At 36.7% G+C, this 5,961-nt stretch overlaps 1 long non-coding RNA gene across 2 annotated transcripts; it reads left to right on the forward strand.

Moving 5' to 3' along the window:
- The first annotated feature begins 3,972 nt into the window (after positions 1-3,972).
- Positions 3,973-5,597, forward strand: LOC129250027 (uncharacterized). Of its 2 annotated transcripts, none has more exons than XR_008582793.1 (4): positions 3,973-4,742; positions 4,875-5,103; positions 5,158-5,339; positions 5,405-5,597. It is a non-coding gene; the product is annotated as an uncharacterized LOC129250027 (long non-coding RNA). The 2 variants fall into 2 exon arrangements; XR_008582794.1 differs by having other exon boundaries at positions 3,973-4,705.
- The last annotated feature ends 364 nt before the right edge of the window (positions 5,598-5,961 follow it).

Genomic DNA, 5,961 nt, shown 5'->3' on the forward strand with positions numbered 1-5,961 from the left:
GGACTATATTTTCACGAATTCTGCCCTACTCATTATGTTAGCAAATCATTTAACTAAATATTTACATTAACATTTTTTTTTAATTGCGACAAGTTTTCATTCTGCAATCATTTAAATTCATAAACTGAAACTGCATGAAATAGCTGTGAGCCACTGCAGCTTATTTTAAAACCCTCAATATTGGAGCATTCGAACCAAAGCAGTATATCTCGTTTTAGAAAGAAAATGTCATTACTCTATAGGACTTTTTGAGGAATATGAAAATAAATGCGCTTAAGAAGGAAAGATGAAGCGCTACTTCCACTTACTTCGCACCGTGCCCAGTGCCCCTGGGTGAACTTATATATCTATCTATCTATATATATAAAAATCAATTGCTGTTTGTTAGTCTCGCTAAAACTCGAGAACGGCTGAACGGATTTATCTTATCTTGGTCTTGAAATGTCCGTAGAGATCTAGGGAAGGTTTAAAAGGTGAGAAAAATTCGAATAATTGCCGGGAAAACCTTAAAAACAGCACTTTTCTTCATCCCACATAAACTTTTTCAAAATAAAATTTGGAGTCAATTTGAATTATAATCACTGTGTTCATCGGACCTCATATTACAGCTATGAAACGGACACATTTTTCAACGCACCCAAAAATATTTGTCAAACAAGTGACAATCTTTAAGACATCAAATGTTTCACCATAATATTTGACATTAGATTTGACAACCAACTAATATTTCAATCCATTCTGTTGCACTTTAGAACACGGAAAGAAGTATTACGATATCTGTATATTCGCTCGGATGCGACGCAATGGGCGGTTTTAGATGTGGGCCTCCACGGTCGCTCCGATGAAATATTTTATATAAAAAATAGAAAACACAGCGTGTCAGTGTATATTCTTTTAGTTTATTTCAGTAATATATATATACATAGATATATGCATAGATGCGCATAGAAATATACATATATGCGATACGTATTATTGTACATATATGTATTGTCGTGTTAGATATGATTATTAGTGTAATTTATAATTTGCAACATATTACTTACTTTGTTGGCTGACACGTCTGGTGGCTCCTGATTGTACAATCCAAGTGAAAGTTATAGGTAAAGTTAAAGTAAAAGTAACCTCGCCGAACAACGTTTAACACGGTAAACGTTTTAACTGTTCGGCGGGGAAATGCCAGGGTTAACGGCCTTCACGTTGCAGCGACTGGAAACGGTGGTTAGCAACAGTCGGAACGGTAGGCGCAGTTACCATTAGGGTGGCTAAAAATTTATATTTAATATTAGGGTGCGGCCTAAACATGCCGGCCCCCTTGCGATAAGCAATGATTATTTTAGGACGGAGGTGTCAGCCAACGTTCGGTATTGGTGAGACATCGGAGGCTGCTGGTGCCGTCTGAAATGCTGCAAAGATATGTAATTTTCTGTACGTGGATTATTGCACACAAAAAGTAAAATTTATTATATTAAAATTTATTGATTCGTTATGTTCAAATCATTTAGGGCCGTGATACCTGGCGAGGCCTAGTCGCCAGTGTATTGTCGCCCGTCCTTTTATTTTAGCGCATTATCGATGGTTGCGCACGTGGTCGAAAAGGCCTGGTTTCCGATCCACGCGCACGCCACTGTTCATGCTACAGCTGGGGTTGAAGAGGCCTCGTCTCCAATCCCCTATCTTCATTGAGGCGGAGAGACCTTGTTTCCGCTCTGCTTGTTCAGGCGGAAAGGCCTAGTTTCCGCTCTGCTTGTTTAGGCGGAAAGGCCTAGTTTCCGCTCTGCTTGTTTAGGCGGAAAGGCCTAGTTTCCGCTCTGCTTGTCTAGGCGGAAAGGCCGAGTTTCCGCTTTAGACTCAGTTCTTTGTTTCGTTTTTTACAAAGAAAAGGATTTTGAATTTAATTTTTTTGTTTTTTTTTTTAACTGAAAATGCGTAGTGTGTACACGGCTTTATACATAGTTGCTTAATTAGCTTTTGTGTATTGTATTTGTAGTGGTGCATTTGGCTGGTCAGTGCAGTGCTGATCACAGCGAAGGAGAAGACAAAGGAAAATAATATATATATATTTTTGTTAACTAAATATGCACTAGGCATTTTAGTTTTTTTTTGTTATTTGGCCATGAGGAATTTTCATAGCCCTATGAGACACCCTGCCACCCAAAACAAAAAATGTACCTAATTGGGTACAATCACATATTAATGTCATTTTAATATGTATGTTCACCGCCAGGGGGTGGGTACATACTAATGGACATTGCAATATTCGCCGATAGGAGAATCGTGTCTTGGCTATGTGTGGATCGTAACCAAGTACAAGGTGTCCTGCCGTGGTATATTTTTTTCTCTTTTGTTCTTATTATATTTTGGCTACAATAAGAACAAAATGATAAGCAAAAGAAGAAAAAAAAATTATAATATATGTATATTTAGATATAATTTTTCGTAGCATTTGCATACATAAGTGCATGATGTTAGAAAAAACTAATAGTTTGCGTTACTTTACGCAAACTATCCCTGGAATGCGAACCCATTTATATCATTCCTGTAGGGTATTTTTGTTTTTGTTTCTTAATCCCTAATTTCCTTAATGGCTGACCTCGACCCATTTCCTTTTCACATGTGTCGACGGCGTGTGACAAGTGAGTGAAAAGTGAATCGACAAGGTGTTTGTTTTGTGGTCGTTTTACAATTTTAACGAAATTAGGCAAATTGTGACTTTAAATGGTAATTATATAGAAGAGCGGCCCTTCAGAAAATCAATATTTTTGTAAAATTTTTTCAATGATATCAATAAAATGTATTGTAAAAGAGTGTTTAAGATCGGGGGAACTATACTTTTATGTAGGATTTACTGTTAATATGAATATCAAATCCGGCGGGCGACACAACAAGAATTACCGCTTGAACATTATATAAGTGTTTTGAAATGTTGTCCAACTCCGGCTACGCAATCCACAGTATTTTTGCGTAGAACTCCTTTTCGCGTGGGCGGCCTTCGGCCGCGCTTCAAAAAAATAACCCTCATCAGTCCAACTCCGGCTACGCAATCCACAGTATTTTTGCGTAGAACTCCTTTTCGCGTGGGCGGCCTTCGGCCGCGCTTCAAAAAAATAACCCTCATCAGTCCAACTCCGGCTACGCAATCCACAGTATTTTTGCGTAGAACTCCTTTTCGCGTGGGCGGCCTTCGGCCGCGCTTCAAAAAAATAACCCTCATCAGTCCAACTCCGGCTACGCAATCCACAATATTTTTGCGTAGAACTCCTTAAACACTCTTTTACAATACATTTTATTGATATCATTGAAAAAATTTTACAAAAATATTGATTTTCTGAAGGGCCGCCGGATATGATATTCATATTAACAGTAAATCCTACATAAAAGTATAGTTCCCCCGATCTTAAACACTCTTTTACAATACATTTTATTGATATCATTGAAAAAATTTTACAAAAATATTGATTTTCTGAAGGGCCGCTCTTCTATATAATTACCCTTTAAATAATTAAAAGTGCTTAACATTGTGCAAATTTTAGTTATATTTTCCATATAAACTCGCGAACGCAATAAAAAAATTTAAATGTCTGGCAAACCAAAGCGTCCGCTTGCCGCATATATGTTGTGGCTCAACAATGCACGCGATCAGGTTAAGCGCGAAAGTCCAGGCATTAGAGGGCAAAACTTTCCTTTACTACCACGATATATTTGAATGGGGGGCGGAGAGGGAGGGGGCGTGGCACCATCCACCACGCCCATTAGAAAGAGCAAGGTCACACCATTATAACTGTGAAAGTCCCAACCTCCTAGTGTCCCTATGGAACCCCCAGGAGAAGTTTAAAAATTAGGTTTTTTCCGACCGCATTTGCAGTTTGTACTGAAATACAGTTAAAGAGAAGAGTATATAGCAGTCGTCAACCCAGCAAGCATTTAAATTAGGTTTTATATTGCTTTTAATTCTTAATTTTAATTTATAAAAAGTAATATAAATCAAAAGGCTGATATAGTGACTACATTTGCGTGTTATAATTTTTAAATTCGGTCCACTCACTTAGACATTATAAGCAAATATATCGTGGTAGAAAAGGAAAGCACAGCCCATTAGAGTAACCGGAGTGGCCAAAAAAGGTGAAGAGAATTTGAGGCCCATGGAGGCAGCTGCCGAATTTATATTCATACAATCAGCTGGATTGAAACCACGTTTGCACAAGGTTTCAAGTCACACATCAAAGGTAATACAAAAGTAATATGCGTAATTTTCGGTCGTTTACACATGCATTTATCGTATGAAACGAATTTAGTGGTAGTGAAAGTAACCAAAATAGAAACTTTGCATTTAATTTAATATAACAAAGTTAAATAAATACTGATCAAAATGAAAAGTCGTGAAAAGAAAAAATAAAAATTAATATTATATATGTGAAAAAAATAAGTGACAAATGTGCCAGTGAGTAGTGCCCAGTGAGAAATCGTCGCGCAAAAAAAATTTCAGGTCGGGCTTTAGATTAATTACACAAGTGTTAAGTGGTAATTTGTTGGCATTTCGGTGTTGCGTATAAAAAAAAAGTCCACATGTACGCGTTACCAGTGACGGCAATTTAGTGGATGGACCACCCACAAGTAATCCTTGGACCACGGCAAAGAAGGAGCGCCATCAGAAATTACGTATGGAGCTCGCATTTGGATCATCATGGAGCGAGGGCGAAATATGGTATAATATTTTAATTAAATTTTTATTTATATTAAAGGTGAGTTTATTATAAAGTGGAAATTTTAATTTTGTACTAGTAGTGTAGATATTAATATTGAACATTTGTGGTTGAAAAGTCTAAAAGGAATTAAATCCTTTAAAAAATATATATATATGCGTATATGTTCAGTTTAGCAAGAATTATCAATATCAATTTGGAAACAATCATCTGCCGTAAAATCATGGAATTGCACCATCAGAAGCATCATCAACATATGTGCACAACTTGAATGCTGCCAAGGCGCAGTTTGCTGAAGCACAGAAAAGCTGATGTGACTACGACCATCCCATGTTGAAGCTATCTGGGATGCCGCCAGCTGGAAGGATATCTTTAATCACCTCGTTGCCGCTGCTAAGAGGTAAATATGTTAATACGTGAATGTGACTGCAAAAGTAAAAATCTGCCTTTTTAGATGTTTGAGTCATCCAAGCTTTAATTGACCTAGAGAAAAATTCGAATTTGTGGGACGAATGTTGGGCAAAGCGGTGCTTACTCGTAAAGGATAAAATGAAGGAGCTAGAAGTGCATTCGGTGGTAGAAATCAACATTAGGGCGGCACAAAAGGCGGTCGCCCATGCATGCGCGATTCGTAGGGTATGACCAAATGCTATGTTTTTATTTTTATTTTATTTATTCTAATTTTTCCTTTCATTGAATAGAGAAATTCGCGTGTGCTATCTAACTTAGAGTATTGAGAGTATGACACATCGCATCATCAAACTAAACAACTACAACCAAAACGCGCCGAAAAGATTCCTTAAATGAAAACTTTGACATTGTTAAAATAGTTGACGATTTTGAAGTAGTTTAAAATTTATTGCCGGAAAAAATGTAAAAGAAATATTTGCTTTCACCTGCATTTTTTTTTTTTTTTTTTAATGTAATAAATTATATTTTCTACAATAAATCTTAATTCTCTTTGCTTCGTTACTTAGTACCTATTTTTATGTGATTAACGTTTAACGATTAACGTATATAATATATATATGTATGCATGTAAGTATATTTGATGCAAAGTACACATAGGTATGCATATGTATAATTATGCAAGTCACCTTAAGTGTACACCTGCCCTTTATAGGTACAATTTATGGAACTTACTTGCATCGTTCGTAGGTTGTAGGTGTTGTTGTAGCTTCTTAGGTTTGCAAGGGTATAACAGTGTGGTGATGTCAATCACCTTCTAATAAAGGGTGAATCGCGAAGTGAGATTTGT

Source organism: Anastrepha obliqua, chromosome 6, assembly GCF_027943255.1.
Source record: "Anastrepha obliqua isolate idAnaObli1 chromosome 6, idAnaObli1_1.0, whole genome shotgun sequence".
In the NCBI taxonomy this organism is placed as follows: domain Eukaryota; kingdom Metazoa; phylum Arthropoda; class Insecta; order Diptera; family Tephritidae; genus Anastrepha; species Anastrepha obliqua.